The sequence below is a fragment of the Oncorhynchus gorbuscha genome, linkage group LG14 (genome assembly GCF_021184085.1).
Source record: "Oncorhynchus gorbuscha isolate QuinsamMale2020 ecotype Even-year linkage group LG14, OgorEven_v1.0, whole genome shotgun sequence".
In the NCBI taxonomy this organism is placed as follows: domain Eukaryota; kingdom Metazoa; phylum Chordata; class Actinopteri; order Salmoniformes; family Salmonidae; genus Oncorhynchus; species Oncorhynchus gorbuscha.
Genome location: NC_060186.1, coordinates 80,132,728 through 80,150,966, shown reverse-complemented (window position 1 = coordinate 80,150,966; position 18,239 = coordinate 80,132,728). Strand labels below are relative to the sequence as shown.

The 18,239-nt window shown below is 41.5% G+C and overlaps 1 protein-coding gene across 5 annotated transcripts in view; it reads right to left on the bottom strand.

Annotated features, from left to right (window-relative positions):
- si:ch211-278j3.3 (E3 ubiquitin-protein ligase RNF19A) overlaps nt 1-18,239 on the bottom strand; it is a 210,066-nt gene that overhangs the window by 180,744 nt on the left and 11,083 nt on the right. For 4 of the 5 annotated variants that reach the window (XM_046299100.1, XM_046299098.1, XM_046299102.1 and 1 more), the window contains exon 2: nt 1-321. This exon is cut by the window's left edge and continues 280 nt beyond it. The gene's annotated coding sequence lies outside the window, so the exon portion shown is untranslated. Of the gene's footprint in view, nt 322-17,421; nt 17,853-18,239 lie in introns of those variants that run through there. The other variant, XM_046299099.1, reaches the window with a different exon arrangement.

The window sequence follows — 18,239 nt, the reverse complement described above, 5'->3', positions numbered from 1 at the left end:
GTGTGTGTGTGTGTGTGTGTGTGTGTGTGTGTGTGTGTGTGTGTGTGTGTGTGTGTGTGTGTGTGTTAGAGCCCCTTCACGGCTCAAAGTCTAGGAGAGGCCGCTGCAGTGAACGATGTCGACGATGGAGGAAAAGAGAGAGAGAGAGAGCGAGACGAACAGAGAGAAATAATTGTCCGGATGTCGAGAGTACGGATTTCAATATCTTCTTCTTCACTTGTTCCTCTTCCTCTTCCTCTGTTGCTCCCTCGTTCTCAGTTTGGCTGGAACAGAGTGGCATTCATCCTTCTCTATACCAAGGGGAACGAGCGGCCCCTCGCCCTGCGGGAAAAGAAAAGAGATTAGCTACAGTATTGCAAACTAACGCTCACTCACAGGCAACGACTTAAATGGCACCCTATTCCTTACACAATGCAGGGCTCTGGTCTAAAGTTGTGCACTATATAGGGAATAGGGTGCCATTTGGGATGCGGACACATAGGAGAATACAAGGCCATGCTTCACAGGATACAGTATGTATTAAAGAACACCGTTGTTCAGCGATCAGTGGGAAAATGGCACCCTTTAACCATAGGGCTCTGGTCAACAGTAGTGTTCTATATAGGGAATAGGGCTCTGGTCAACAGTAGTGTTCTATATAGGGAATAGGGCTCTGGTCTAAAGTAGTGCTCTATATAGGGAATAGGGCTCTGGTCAACAGTAGTGTTCTATATAGGGAATAGGGCTCTGGTCTAAAGTAGTGCTCTATATAGGGAATAGGGCTCTGGTCAACAGTAGTGTTCTATATAGGGAATAGGGCTCTGGTCAACAGTAGTGTTCTATATAGGGAATAGGGCTCTGGTCAACAGTAGTGTACTATATAGGGAATAGGGCTCTGGTCAACAGTAGTGTTCTATATAGGGAATAGGGCTCTGGTCTAAAGTAGTGCTCTATATAGGGAATAGGGCTCTGGTCAACAGTAGTGTTCTATATAGGGTCAACAGTAGTGTTCTATATAGGGAATAGGGCTCTGGTCAACAGTAGTGTTCTATATAGGGAATAGGGCTCTGGTCAACAGTAGTGTTCTATATAGGTAATAGGGCTCTGGTCAACAGTAGTGTACTATATAGGGAATAGGGCTCTGGTCAACAGTAGTGTACTATATAGGGAATAGGGCTCTGGTCAACAGTAGTGTTCTATATAGGGAATAGGGCTCTGGTCAACAGTAGTGTTCTATATAGGGAATAGGGCTCTGGTCAACAGTAGTGTTCTATATAGGGAATAGGGCTCTGGTCAAAGTAGTGTTCTATATAGAGAATAGGGCTCTGGTCAACAGTAGTGTTCTATATAGGGAATAGGGCTCTGATCGAAAGTAGTGTTCTATATAGGGAATAGGGCTCTGATCGAAAGTAGGTTCTGGTCTAAATAGGGCTCTGGTCAACAGTAGTGTTCTATATAGGGAATAAGGCTCTGGTCTAAAGTAGTGTTCTATATAGGGAATAGGGCTCTGATCTAAAGTAGTGCCCTATCTAGGGAATAGGGCTCTGGTCTAAATAGTGCACTATAGGGAATAAGGCTCTGGTCTAAAGGAATAAGGCTCTGGTCTAAATAGTGCACTATATAGGGAATAAGGCTCTGGTCTATATAGGGAATAGGGCTCTGGTCAACAGTAGTGCGAATAGGGTGCCATTTGGGACTCACAGGGTCAAAAAATATAAAACGCAACATGCAAGAATTTCTAAGATTTTACTGAGTTACAGTTCATATGAGGAAATCAGTCCACTGAAAGAAATCTATGGATTTCACATGACTGGGCAGGGGCGCAGTCATGGGTGGGAATGGGAGGGCATAGGCCCACCCACTTGGAAGCCAGGTCCACCCACTGGGAGCCAGGCCCAGCCAATCAGAATGAGTTTTTCCCCCCACCAAAGGGCTTTCCTACAGACAGAAATACTCCCATCAGTTTCATCTCAGACGATACTGCAGGGGGAAAAGCTGGATGTGGATGTCCTTGGCTAGCGTGGTGACACGTATCGCCAAATTCTATAAAATGACGTTGGAGGTAGCTTATGGTATATAACATTCAATTCTCTGGCAACAGCTCTGGTGGACATTCCTGCAGTCTGCTCCCTCAAAACTTGTGTCATCTGTGTGAAACTGCACATTTTAGAGTAGCCTTTAATTTTTCCCAGCACAAGGTGCACCTGTGTAATGACCATGCTGTTTAATCCACTTCTTGATATGCCACACCTGTCAGGTGGATGGATTATCTTGGTAAAAGGAGAAATGCTCACTAACAGGGATGTAAACACATTTGTGCACAACATTGAAGAGAAATAAGCTTTTTGTGTCCGTATGTAACATTTCTAGGATATTCTATTTCAGCTCATGAAACATGGGACCAACACTTTACATGTTGCGGTTATATTTTTGTTCACTATACACACAGACACACAGACACAGACACACAGACACACAGACACACAGACACACAGACACACAGACACCATTCCCTTGTTTTTGACCTTTACACCTTTCACCTTTATAAATATATAATAGATCATTTGACGGCTTCTGTCTAAGACACTGCATCTCAGTGCTAGATACATCACTACAGACCCGGGTTCAGCGGTCTGAGACACTGCATCTCAGTGCTAGATACATCACTACAGATCCTGGTTCAGCGGTCTAAGACACTGCATCTCAGTGTTAGAGGAGTCACTACAGATCCTGGTTCAGTGGTCTAAGACACTGCATCTCAGTGCTAGATACATCACTACAGATCCTGGTTCAGCGGTCTAAGACACTGCATCTCAGTGCTAGATACATCACTACAGATCCTGGTTCAGCGGTCTAAGACACTGCATCTCAGTGTTAGATACATCACTACAGACACCCTGGTTCGTTTCCAGGCTGTACCACAATCGGACGTGATTGCGAGTCCCATAGGTCGGCACACAATTGGCCCAGCGTCTGGGTTTGGCCGGTGTAGGCCGTCATTGTAAATAAGAATTTGTTCTTAACCGACTTGCCTAGTTAAATAAAGGTTAAATAAAATAAAATAAATCAAAATCATGCGGGTAAGCTCACAAGATTAAATGCTATCCAGATAAACTCCCCCAATCAGGGTAGGATATAATGATTTAAACACCCTAAATAAACTCCTTCAGGTCACAGACCTCTGTTATAATGCTACCAGGAGATAAACTCCCCAATCACAGACCTCTCTTATAATGCTACCAGGATAGAGGTCTGACCTGTTATAATATCCAGGGTAGACCTCTGTCATAATGCTACCAGAGGTCTGTGATTGGGAGAGTTTGTATCCTGGTAGCATTATGACAGAGGTCTGTGATTGGGAGAGTTTGTATCCAGAGGTCTGTGATTAGCATTATGACAGAGGTCTGTGATTGGGGAAGTGTGTATCCTGGTAGCATTATCCTGGTAGCATTATAACAGAGGTCTGTGATTGGGGGAGTTTATATCCTGGTAGCATTATAACAGAGGTCTGTGATTGGGGGAGTTTATATCCTGGTAGCATTATAACAGAGGTCTGTGATTGGGGGAGTTTAAATCCCGGTAGCATTATGACAGAGGTCTGTGATTGGGGGAGTTGTATCCTGGTAGCATGATGACAGAGGTCTGTGATTGGTAGGGGAGTTTGTATCCTGGTAGCATTATGACAGAGGTCTGTGATTGGGGAAGTGTGTATCCTGGTAGCATGATGACAGAGGTCTGTGATTGGGGGAGTTTGTATCCTGGTAGCATTATGACAGATGACAGAGGTCTGTGATTGGGGGAGTTTGTATCCTGGTAGCATTATGACAGAGGTCTGTGATTGGGGAGTGTGTATCCTGGTAGCATTATGACAGAGGTCTGTGATTGGGGAGTTTGTATCCTGGTAGCATTATGACAGAGGTCTGTGATTGGGGAGTGTGTATCCTGGTAGCATTATGACAGAGGTCTGTGATTGGGGGAGTGTGTATCCTGGTAGCATTATGACAGAGGTCTGTGATTGGGGAGTGTGTATCCTGGTAGCATTATGACAGAGGTCTGTGATTGGGGAGTTTGTATCCTGGTAGCATTATGACAGAGGTCTGTGATTGGGGGAGTGTGTATCCTGGTAGCATTATGACAGAGGTCTGTGATTGGGGGAGTTTGTATCCTGGTAGCATTATGACAGAGGTCTGTGATTGGGGGAGTTTGTATCCTGGTAGCATTATGACAGAGGTCTGTGATTGGGGGAGTGTGCATCCTGGTAGCATTATGACAGAGGTCTGTGATTGGGGGAGTTTGTATCCTGGTAGCATTATTTCTGGGTCTATCATCTCCTTACTGGAAGAGTCACTGCTTTGGCTCAACAACACAATATTAGAAATGTACACAAACACTTTGGACCTGAACAAATTGTTTTTCCAATTCATTAGGATTTACATAAAAGTAGCCTACCTGGGGGCTAGTAACTCCGGCTAGTCACAGGTACGCAATGGCTTCAGAGAAAACACATTTTCCTAGATCTGTTTACACTTCTGTTTTGATATTTTCAACATGAAATCAAATTGTCAATGTCACGTGACCCATAACCCTGTTGTTTCAGTCCACTTACTGGTAGCCTTCCCTTAGCCATCTGATCTGTCCATCCCTGAATGTCTTCCACCATCCCAAATAGCACCTTGTTCTCTACATAGTGCAGGGTCCATAGGGAATAGGGTGATATTTGGGATGCAGGCTGCGTTTCTGTCCGCAAACTCTCAGTGCATCGTTAGGGCACTGTGATCTCCAATCAGATCATCCACCCATCAAAACATCTGTCTGTCTCAGTCTGTATGTCTGTCTGTCTGTCTGTCTCTCTCTCAAAATGGCGGAAAGCTTTTGGTTGGGAAGATGTTGTTTGTCTGCTAACATCCCGGGTCTCCGTTTGACGGTCCGGTATATTTTACACCTTTAAATGGGATGGAGGGAGTGGAGGAAGCAGAGCGTGAGTCAGGGGGGAGATAGAGAGAGAGAGGATAGAGAGAGGGGGATGGAGAAAGAGGTGTGTGGGGGGGAAAGGAGAGAGAGAGGATAGAGAGAGAGGGGGATGGAGAAAGAGGTGTGGGGGGGGGAATAGAGAGAGAGGTTAGAGAGAGGGCGAGCGAGAGAAGGGAAAACACACATCTTCAGTTTACAGCCTAATGGCTCCTCTGTTTTCTGAGAAGAGGGAGGAAGTATCCTGTCCAATCATCCTCACAGGACACATTAGAACACATCGCCTTAAACATTTGACCTCATGTTAATACAGAAGATCCCGTTCCATCTTGAGGTTTTATTTGCTCTTTTTATTTCCAGGAAATACAGTAGTTTGTTTTGGACCATTACATAAAGTGTTTATCTGTCTTTCATAAAAACACCCGCACAGGATTACAGGGAATCATGGGTAAAATAATCTGTCTTGAAAAGTTATTCAATAAGTCTGTTTGACCTGAACAAACAGAGCAACAGTACAGACTAACCTAATAGGATACCACACACACACACACACACACACACACACACACACACACACACACACACACACACACACACACACACACACACACACACACACACACACACACACACGGGAGCCAACATGATTTATATGGTTGGTCCTGTTGTCTCAGATGGAGGCTGGACAAAATGCTGAACATACTGACCCAAATATTCTGCTGGGTTACTTACTGATAAATTACAACTGAGTTAATAAATCCCAAAAGAAACAAAGAAGTTATTGTTGAGTTATTACCGTGTAATTACCGTAGAATTTACAGTATTATTATTTATTTATTACGGTGGATAAATATGAAGCACTTTTCTCTGTTAGAGAAAATATTGTGTTGTTTTCGAGGGTTGAGGGTCATAATGTCCTGAGGAAAACAAAATTGAAATTGAATTCCCGGAAAATCTTTTTGGTATAGCTAGGGGCATAATAGAGCCGGGATGAAGGGCCACGCCTATGTAATGCTAGGTAGGGGAAACACTGTATTGTCAGTCATCTTACTATTGACCTCCCATTGATAAAGGTCATTGTGAATGCTGTCTATTACAGTGGCCTTCAGAAACTATTCATATCTCTTGACTTACTCCACATTTTGTTGTGTTACAGCCTGAATTCAAAATGGATTCAATTGATCCCCCCCTCTCACCCATCCACATACAATACCCCATAACGACAAAGTGAAAACATGTTTTTTGAAATTTTAGCAAATGTATTGAAAATGCAATACAGAAATCTCATTTAAATAAGTATTCACACTCCTGAGTCAATACATGTCAGAATCACCTTTTGCAGTGATTACAGCCGTGAGTCTTTCTGGGTAAGTCTCTAAGAGTGATTACAGCTGTGAGTCTTTCTGGGTGAGTCTCTGAGTGATTACAGCTGTGAGTCTTTCTGGGTAAGGTCTCTAAGAGCGATTACTAAGAGTGAGCAGCTGTGAGTCTTTCTGGGTGAGTCTCTAAGAGCGATTACAGCCGTGAGTCTTTCTGGGTAAGGTCTCTAAGAGCGATTACAGCCGTGAGTCTTTCTGGGTAAGTCTCTAAGAGTGATTACACACCTGGATTATAAAATATTTGCACACTATTCTTTTCAAAATTCTTCTTCTCTGTCAAGTTGGTTGTTGATCATTACTAGTTGTATTGGATTTGCCCCAAACAGAACACTTTGATTCAGGGTTCAGAACACTTTGATTCAGGGTTCAGAACACTTTGATTCAGGGTTCAGAACACTTTGATTCAGGGTTCAGAACACTTTGATTCAGGGTTCAGAACACTTTGATTCAGGGTTCAGAACACTTTGATTCAGGGTTCAGAACACTTTGATTCAGGGCTCAGAACACTTTGATTCAGGGCTCAGAACACTTTGATTCAGGGTTCAGAACACTTTGATTCAGGGTTCAGAACACTTTGATTCAGGGTTCAGAACACTTTGATTCAGGGTTCAGAACACTGATTCAGGGTTCAGAACACTGATTCAGGGCTCAGAACACTTTGATTCAGGGTTCAGAACACTTTGATTCAGGGTTCAGAACACTGATTCAGGACAAAAATGTCATTTTCTTTGCCACATTTTTTGGCAGAATTACTTTACGGCCTTTTTAACAACCATGGGGCCTGTTTTGGAATATTCTTTATTCTGTACAGGCGGCCATCTTTCCACTCTGTCATTTAGGTTAGTATTGTGGAGTAACTACAGTGTAGTTGATCCATCCTCAGTTGTCTCCTATCACAGCCATTCAACTCTGTAACTGTTTTAAAGTCAGCATTGACCTCATGGTGAAAATCCCTGAGTAGTTTCCAGAGACATGTAGATAACCTGTAGCCAGTGGGTTTGGCGACGAGTATGAAGCGAGGGCCAACTAACGAGAGCGTAAAGGTCGCAATGGTGGGTAGTGTATGGAGCTTTTTATATATATATATATATACACAAACTGCTGGGGAATCATCTCGCATATCGTCTGGGTGATAGGATCAATTCCCTTGAACGGAGGCCCCCCTCTCTGGCTCCGGTCTGATATATCCCTGCCTCTCGTCTTGAACGGAGGCCCCCCTCTGGCTCCAGTCTGATAAATCCCCTGCCTCTCGTCTTGAACGGAGCCCCCCCCTCTGGCTCCGGTCTGATAAATCCCCTGCCTCTCGTCTTGAACGGAGGCCCCCCTCTGGCTCCGGTCTGATAAATCCCCTGCCTCTCGTCTTGAACGGAGGCCCCCCTCTCTGGCTCCGGTCTGATAAATCCCCTGCCTCTCGTCTTGAACGGAGGCCCCCCCCCCTCTGGCTCCGGTCTGATAAATCCCTGCCTCTCGTCTTGAACGGAGCCCCCCTCTGGCTCCGGTCTGATAAATCCCCTGCCTCTCGTCTTGAAGGGAGGCCCCCCCTCTGGCTCCAGTCTGATAAATCACCTGCCTCTCGTCTGCCACATCTTTTTGGCTTTCGCCTTTTAATTGTTCCCCCCCCCCCACCGAGCACGCTTTCATCCAATTTAGGGCCCCACTTCTCATTAATACGTGTCGATCAATTATATTTTACATCGCAAGAAAACGGCACAGGTGTCGTCCTTCTTTTTGACAGTCATGTCTTTTATGATTCCTTTTTTTTTATCCTCCAGTACGTTACTAAATTCCTCCATCAGCTCCGACAATTATTATTTATTTTTTTATTCGTGGAGATTTTGGACTTCATTGACGTGCCATGATCAGGGTGGCTAAGCGGACAAAATAATAAAATGGCAAAATAACGTTAAGTAATCACAATAGTAAATAATATTGTATGCTAGCTAGCTTGGTTTATTAACTAGCTAATAACTACAGAAGGTAACGTTAGCTAACTTTTTCGTTTTCTGTCTAGTACTGGTAAATAACAGATTGTATTTCAAAATCAGCCAACCCATGAGAAACCTTTACCCATGGAGTAACATTGTTATTATTTTAGGAAAAGCAACTTTGTGGCCTCATTTATCAAGTAGGCTAGCTACTTGCATTTCAACTCACGAAATACCTCATGTATTGGTGTAACTAATCATGTGTTACCAATCATAGTTTAAAACCATTAATCATAGATTTTCTGATCTAGATTTTAAAAAATGAAGTGGTGCAACACATCTGATTATTTATAAACCTAGATTTACAAAACCTAGATTGGATTCTAATCCTATAGACGTATTTAAACCATGTTGGTTGCACCCCACCCTATGACTATAAACTATTTAAATCCACAATACAAACTGTAACATTTCAGTAATTTTAACAAACTGATGTGAAATTCAGGCTCTCTATTCATATTGAGGATATCCCCTGTTCCAATAAGGAACACACCTTCCAGAACCCTCTTCAGCGTTTAACTCCCATGGAGAGATCAACAAAGTTTGGATGACTCCCAAATGGCTCCCTATTCACTTTATCCTGCATTAGGGCCCTAGTCAAAAGTAGTGCACTATATAGGGAACAATTTGGGAGGGAACTATTTTGTCTTGGCTGTAAAACCAGAGAGTCAGCAGCATTTCCCGACAGCCTCCATTACGTAATCCGCGAGGTCTTTGGCTGGAGTGCTGTTTTCTTACCTTTGACATGGCCCCTGCTAAAGTAAATAACTCTACTCACTCACTTCCAGGTATGTATGTATGTATGTAATAATATAATAATATATATCATTTAGCAGACGCTTTTATCCAAAGCGACTTACAGTCATGTGTGCATACATTCTACATATGTATCTATGTATCTATGTATCTATGTATCTATGTATCTATGTATCTATGTATCTATGTATCTATGTATCTATGTATCTATGTATCTATGTATGTATGTATGTATGTATGTATGTATCCATCCATCCATCCATCCATCCATCCATCCATCCATCCATCCATCCATCCATCCATTCATCATCCATCCATCCATCCATCCATCCATCCATCATCCATCCATCCATCCATCCATCCATCATCCATCCATCCATCCATCCATGTATGTATGTATGTATGTATGTATGTATGTATGTATGTATGTATGTATGTATGTATGTATGTATGTATGTATGTATGTATGTATGTATGTATGTATGTATGTATGTATGTATGTATGTATGTATGTATGTATGTATGTATGTATGTATGTATGTATGTATGTAAATGTATGTATGTATGTATGTATGTATGTATGTATGTATGTATGTATGTATGTATGTATGTATGTATGTATGTATGTATGTATGTATGTATGTATGTATGTATGTATGTATGTATATATTTATATATATTTTAGGGGGAGAACCCTATGTGGAAAGGAACCTAAAAGGGTCCTACATGGAACCGGAAAGGTTCTTCAAAGCTTGGGGACAACCAAAGAACCCTTTTAGCTTCTAGATAGATGTTTGTTCTTGAAGACTGTATGTGGGGACAGCAGTAGTGCACTGTTGGGAATAGGGTTCCGTTTGGGATACTGGGAGCTGATGAGAAGAAGTGGAAAGCCATCCCTCACCATGACACCATTATCTCCTTATGGTGCAGCAAAAAGTGAAGGATATTACAGAATACAACATGGGAACCCCAGTCCCATTCAAAATCATATCTTCCCCTAACCCCAACCTTAACCCAAAAACCTAACCTTAACCCTAACCCCGGCTCCTAACCCTGAAACGAACCCTAGCTCCTAACCTTAACCCTAAACCCCCTTTGATCACATCTTTACTAATGCAGCAGAAATGTGCTTGACATCATTACCCAGATCCATTGGATGTAGTGATCACAATATAGTAGCCATATCTAGGAAAACCAAAGTTCCATAGGTTGGGCCTAATATAGTGTATAAGAGGTCATAAGAGATATTTTGTATTGATTCCTATGTTGTTGATGTAAAGAATATGTGTTGGTCCGTGGTCTGTAATGAGGAGCAAACACTGCACTTGACACATTTATGAAATTGATTATTCCAGTTACTAATAAGCATGAACCCATTAAGACAAAAAAATAACTGTTAAATCCCCGTAGATTGGTGAGGAATTTAAAAGATTGTATGGTTTAGAGGGATGAGGGATGAGGCAAAAGGAATGGCAAATAAAGTCTGGCTGCACAACCAATTGGCAACCATCCTGCAAATTGAGAAATCATGTGACTAAACTGAATAAAATGAAAAAACTACACTATGACACAAAGATAAATGACATAAAGAAAGCTTTGGAGCACCTTAAACTACATTTTGGGCAAAAATGCAATCTCAGCTCCATCATACATTGAATCAGATGGTTCATTCATCACAGAACTAACTGATATTGCCAACTACTTTAATGTTTTTTTCATTGGCAAGATTAGCAAATTTAGGCATGACATCTCAACAACAAACACTGACACTACACATCCAAGTATATCTGACCAAATTATGAAAGACAAGCATTGTATGAAGCCATGAAGTGCTTTGAAAGTCTGGTCATGGCTCACATCAACACCATCATGCCGGAAACCCTCCTCATCCTTAACACTGGGGCCCCTCAGGGTGCGTGCTTACTCCCCTCCTGTACTCCCTGCTCACCCACGACTGCGTGACCAAGCCTGACTCCAACACCATCATTAAGTTTGCTGATGACACAACAGTGGTAGGCCTGATCGCCGACAACGATGAGACAGCCAATAAGGGAGGAGGTCAGAGACCTGGCAGTGTGGTGCCAGGACAACAATCTCTCCCTCAATATGAGCAATTACAAAGGAACTGATCGTGCACTACAGGAAAAGGAGGGCCCAACAGGCCCCCATTAACATTGACGGGGCTGTAGTGGAGCAGGTCGAGAGTTTCAAGTTCCTTGGTGTCCACATCACCAACAAACTATCATGGTCCAAACACACCAAGACAGTTGTGAAGAGGGCACAACAACACCTTTTTCGCCGTCAAGAGACTGAAAACCTTTGGCATCGGTCCCCAGAAAGTGGTACAGCTGTACCATCGAGGGCATCTGGTTGCATAGACTTTTCTCTCTTCTACCGCATGGAAAGCGGTACCAGAACGCCAAGTCCAGGACCAAAAGGCTCCTTAACAGCTTCTACCCCAAGACATGTTGAACAATTAATCAAATGGCCACCTGGACTATTTACATTGACAGCCCCCCCATTGTTTTTAACACTGCTGCTACTCGCTGTTTATTATCTATGCATAGTCACTTTACAAATGACCTTGACTGACCTGTACCCCCCGCACATTGACTCTGTATATAGCCTCGTTATTGTTGTCATTTTCTTGTATTACTTTTGGATTTTATTTTGATGTATTTTTTTCACTTTAGTTTATTTACTAAATATTTTCTTAACTCTATTTATTGAACTGCATTGTTGGTCAAGGGCTTGTAAGTAAGGACTTCACGGTAAGGTTGTATTCGGCGCATGTAACAAATACAATTTAATTTGATGTGTAATTTTGAATTCTGTAGAGTGAGTGTGGAAGAGGTAAAAAAAGAATTGTTGTCTATAAACAATGACAAGAGACCGGGGTCTGACCACTTGGATGGAAAATTACTGAGGATAATAGCGGACGATATTACCCCTCTTTACATGGCATTTTTCAATATAAGCCTACTAGAAAGTGCAAAGGCAAAAGTCATTCTGCAACCTAAGAATAGTAAAGCCCCCTTTACTGGCTCAAATAGCCGACCAATTTACCAACCCTTAGTAAAGTTTTGGAAAAAATGGCAGTTGACCAGAAACAATACTATTTTACAGTAAACAAATTGACCGACTTTCAGCACGCTTATAGGGAAGGACATTCAACAAGCACAGCACTTACACAAATAATGATGATTGGCTGAGAGAAATTGATGACAAAAAAAAGATGGTGGGGGCTGTTTTATTAGACTTCAATGGGGCTTTTGACATTATCGATCATAGTCTGCTGCTGGAAAAAGGTGTGTGTTACGGAGGTCGACCGATTATGATTTTTCAACGCCGATACCGATTATTGGAGGACCCCAAAAAAAGCTGATACCGATTATTTTATTATTTATATATATATATATATATATATATATATATATATATATATATATATATGTAATAATGACAATTACAACAATACTGAATGAACCCTTATTTTAACTTAATATAATACATCAATAAAATCAATTTAGCCTCAAATGAATATTGAAACATGTTCAATTTGGTTTAAATAATGCAAAGACAAAGTGCAATCTGCGCCATTTAAAAAAGATAATGTTTAAGTTCCTTGCTCAGAACATGAGAACATATGAAAGCTGGTGATTCCTTTTAACATGAGTCTTCAATATTCCCAGGTAAGAAGTTTTAACTTGTAGTTATTATAGGAATTATAGGACTCTCTCTCTCTAAACCATTTGCATTTCATATACCTTTGACTATTGGATGTTCTTATAGGCACTATAGTATTGCCAGTCTAATTTTGGGAGTTTATAGGCTTGGAGTCATAAACAGCGCTGTGCTACAAGCATCGCAAAGAGCTGCTGGCCAATGCAGGAAAGTGCTGTTTGAATGAATGCTTACGAGCCTGCTGCTGCCTACCACCTCTCAGACAGACTGCTCTATAATAATATATCTATATAAAACACGCAACAAAGAGCCGTAGGTCATTAATATGGTCGAATCCAGAAACTATCATTTCAAAAACAAAATGGTTATTTTTCAGTGAAATACGGAACCGTTCCGTATTTTATCTAACGGGTGGCATCCATCAGTCTAAATATTGCTGTTACATTGCACAACCTTCAAGGTTGTGTCATAATTATGTAAAATTCTGGCAAATTAATTACGTTTTTTTGTTAGGAAGAAATGGTCTTCACACAGTTCGTAACGAGCCAGGTGGCCCAAACTGCTGCATATACACTGACTCTGCTTGCACTGAACGCAAGAGAAGTGACAATTTCCCTAATATTGCTTGCAAACATGAATTTCTTTTAACTAAATATACAGGTTTTAAAAAATATACTTGTGTATTGATTTTAAGAAAGGCATTGATGTTTATGGTTAGGTACATTGGTGCAACGACAGTGCTTTCTTCACGAATGCGCTTTTTAAATCATCACCCGTTTGGCAAATTAGGCTGTGATTCGATGATAAATTAACAGGCACCGCATTGATTATATGCAACACAGGACAAGCTAGTTAAACTAGTAATATCATCAACCATGTTTAGTTAACTAGTGATTATGTTAAGATTGATTGTTTTTTAAAAGATAAGTTTAATGCTAGCTAGCAACTTACCTTGGCTCCTTGCTGCACTCACATAACAGGTGGTCAGCCTGCCACGCAGTCCCCTCATGGAGTGCAATGTAATCGGCGCCCAAAAATGCAGATTACCGATCGTTAGGAAAACTTGAAAATCAGCCCTAAGTAATCGACCATGACGATTAATCGGTCGACCTCTACTTTACACCCCCTGCTATATTGTGGATAAAGAGTTAACGGTCTAACAGAACACAGAGGGTGTTCTTTAATGGAAACCTCTCCAATATAATCCAGGTAGAATCAGGAATTCCCCAGGGCAGCTGTCTAGGCTCATTACTTTTTAAATCTTTACTAATGACATGCCATTGGCCAGTGTGTCTATGTATGCGAATGACTCAACACTATACATATCAAATCAAACACTATACATATCAGCTACAGAAACCCAGCCTAAAACCCCAAACAGCAAACAAGAGTGACTGAAAAATGATCTCAGCTACAGTGACACTTAACAAAGAGTTGCAGTTAGTTTCAGAGTGGGTGGCAAGGAATAATTTAGTCCTAAATATTTCTAAAACTAAAAGCATTGTATTTAGGACAGATCATTCACTAAACGCTAAACTGCAACCAAATCTTATAATAACATTTTTAAAATTGAGCAAATTGAGGTGACTAAACTGCTTGGAGTAACCCTGGATTGTAAACTGTCTTGGTCAAAACATATTGATACATATGACACAACAGTATCTAAGATGGAGAGAAGTCTGTCTATAATAAGGCACTGCTCTACCATAACAACACTATCAACAAGGCAGGTTCTACAGGCCCTAGTTGGTCCTTCTGTAGCTCAGTTGGTAGAGCATGGCGCTTGTAACGCCAGGGTAGTGGGTTCGATCCCCGGGACCACCCATACGTAGAATGTATGCACACATGACTGTAAGTCGCTTTGGATAAAAGCGTCTGCTAAATGGCATATATTGTCCCACCTGGACTACTGTTCAGTCGTGTGGTCATGTGCCACAAAAAGGCTTTAGGAAAATTGCAATTGGCTACAAACAGGGCAGCATGGCTGGCTCTTGGATGTACACAGCGAGCTAATATTAATAATATGCACGTCAAACTCTCCTGGCTCAAAGTGGGAGAGATTGACTTCATCACTACTTGTATTTACGAGAAGTATAGACATGTTGAATACACCAAGCTGTCTGTTTGAACTACTGGAGCACAGCTCAGACACCCATGCATAACCCACAAGACATGCCCCCAGAGGTCTCTTCACAGTCCCCAAGTCCAGAACAGAACTATGGGAGGTGAACAGTACTACATAGAGCCATGACTACATGGAACTCTATTCCACAGTACTACATAGAGCCATGACTACATGGAACTCTATTCCACAGTACTACATAGAGCCATGACTACATGGAACTCTATTCCACAGTACTACATAGAGCCATGACTACATGGAACTCTATTCCACAGTACTACATAGAGCCATGACTACATGGAACTCTATTCCACAGTACTACATAGAGCCATGACTACATGGAACTCTATTCCACATCAAGTAATGGATGCAAGCAGTCAAATTTGTTTTAAAAAAACAGATATAATTACACCACATGTACCAGCGGGAACTGTGAAGCAACACAAACATAGGCACAGACACACACACGATAACATACGCACTATACACACACTTAGATTTTGTACTGTCAATATGTGGTGGTGCTGGAGTAGGGGCCTGAGGGCACACAGTAACGTTGTAAAATCTGTTAAATGTATTGTAATGTTTTTAAAATGGTATAAAACTGCCTTAATTTTGCTGGACCCCAGGAAGCAGCAGCTAATGGGGTTCCATAATAAATACAAATACACACACAGACACACTGACTCCAGTCGCCTCGACGAGTTAAATAGAAATGAGCTATTTAAAAAAAAAAAAATGCTGTTGCTGAGGACAGGCCATTTACAGACTCTAATAAGCATAAGTCGTTGGCTGTCTTGTCGCTCTAGAAGCCACGGGCAGGGCCATTTAAGTCTCTCTTGTCAAAATGCTTTAAAAAAAATCACATTATTTTTTATTTCAAATGACACTTAAAAGTTAGGTGCGTCCTGCCTCTATACATGCCTACCGTATAACGTGGGAGGTTGTTTTGTCTATAAGGCCAACATGAACACACCTTGAACGTGGCTGTGTGTGATGATACAACAGCGTGACATTTGACCTCCAGCTGAAAAGGTGTCCAGTGACATCACCCCAGAGAAGATCTTACAGTACACTGCAGTTATGTAATAAAGCAAACCACATGGCACAGTGCAGACAGAAATATGATACAGTAGACTGTTAGTCTATCTACATTATTAACCAGACAGAGCTACAGTGATAATATTAAACATACATGGTTTGCCATTACAAACTCACTAACTGATGAATATAACAGAACATGTATTAAACTAAATCAATAATTATAATCCATTTTTGATAATCAATATTGTTATTCTGACTGAGTGAATCATTCCAATCTCCATTTACATTTTTTTGTTATGTGGCTATAGTAGACCTATACCGGTTGTGCACTAGCTTCCATGATGCTCTACAGTAAAGTGACAGAATGACAGATGGGTTATTACGTAACAAGACCAACAGTCCAGAATCTGTTTGCTCCTTCTTCTTCTTTTTTTAAACGACACGACAAAAACTGTTGAGGTCGGCTAAGGCATGTTGTTAAAATGATTCCAACTCTGCTATTTTATCAAAGCTTTAGAGATAGATAGATAGATAGATAGATAGATAGATAGATAGATAGATAGATAGATAGATAGATAGATAGATAGATAGATAGATAAAAAATATGTTTGCCCCTTTAACTGTTGAGGTTGGTAAAATAGCATAGGCTGTTTTTCGTGCCTTTCTCAACGCTTAGGGATAGGGAGTTATAGACTATAGATGGATAAAATAGTTTGCTCTCCCGGAGCAAGCAACAGCTTAGGCAGGTAGGCTCAAAGTAAGACTGTTGTGACACTTGTTAACCGAATAGGCTACTGAAAGCTGTTGCTATGCAATCACTGGCTAACCCGAAGGTCAGTTTTCAACACAACGTAGGCATCTGCCCTGGGGAGCAGACCATGACACCCTAGCTAATAAATAGTGCACATAATTATCTATCCACGGGACAGTGCACATCAGCAATGCGGGTTTTGATGACATGTCCACAGGATCGCCTGCGAGCCGCGACACACGTCCCATGTCCCCGCGCAAACCACGGCTCCCCTTTCTCCAAGCAGACATTAATCACTGATTCCCAGTCTAATCAAACGTCGTGGTCCATTTTTTGATAGGCTACAATCATTCGTAGCCTAGAAATGATCGGATATTATTTAATGTCGGATTATATGCCAATTATGTTGGGGTTTTTTGGCATATTTTGGGGGAGAAACGTGAACTTATTTAGACCCCCTTTGAGGCGCATCGAATGATAGGCCTACAATATTGCACCATGCAAAGGCTCGTTTTATAAACTCCGTATCATCACACCGCCTATTCATTATTAATAAGAGGTCTGACCAGCGCACCATCACTGCAGGGAGTGGCAAGGTTACTACGTATTCCACCTAATTCATAATAAACAAAGAAATACGTAATACGTTACATTCATCCCGTTCTACATCATAGCGGTTTCTGATTCGAAACGAGTGACATTGACATTACGCACATCACTATTATATTTATATTGATTATAGCGGCACCTTACCTCTCTCCAGCATGTTGTATTTGAAGTCCAGAATTAAAAACTAGCTCCTCCCCTCGAACAGCACCAACCCTCGCACTGTTCTACAACATATCTGGCCATCAAAGCTTAGCTACAATACGTCGCAAGATCCCACCGTTCGAGAAATGGTTTTAGCGAATGACGTTGCGGAGGAGATCCCCGTTGTAAGAGCGCGCTTCCCGGTTATTCCAGTAGCAGCAGGGCGTGTTGGGGAGGGAGGGGTGCAACGATCCGCCTGCCTGCAGGAGGCACACTGCAGTGACATTGACCAATGGGATAACGCAGAAAAAGAGTCCCTCTCCGATTCGTAAATATCTCAGCCTCATCAAATATTACAGCGCCAGTCTCATTCATTCAGTTTCAAATGGGTTAAAATGTTGAGATGAAATAATCAACCATTTATAAATAATTAGATAATTATGAGTGATGAGAGGTATTTGGGATTTGGTTTGTTTTTGTGCTGGGTCTGTTCGAACCATGACGTCGATGGTTGGTCTCTCTGGTCTCTCTGTTGGTCTCTCTGTATCATTGTTGTTGTTTTTTTCAGTAGTAAGATTGTAGCAAATTACTTCTGAATAGATTTCTTAAATATCACAATGAATTAATCCAGAATTTAGAAGTCAACACTATTAGTTTCTGCTGCTACTCAAATCAACATTATAGTTGTGGGTATACTAGGTATTCTACATTATACTACAACATCAGTACAACAATATAGATATTTTGTTGGCTGAATGTTCCAGGCAGGGTCCGGAATGTTCTTCAGCTGGTGTGCATCGTCTTGTGTTGGTTTTGTCCAA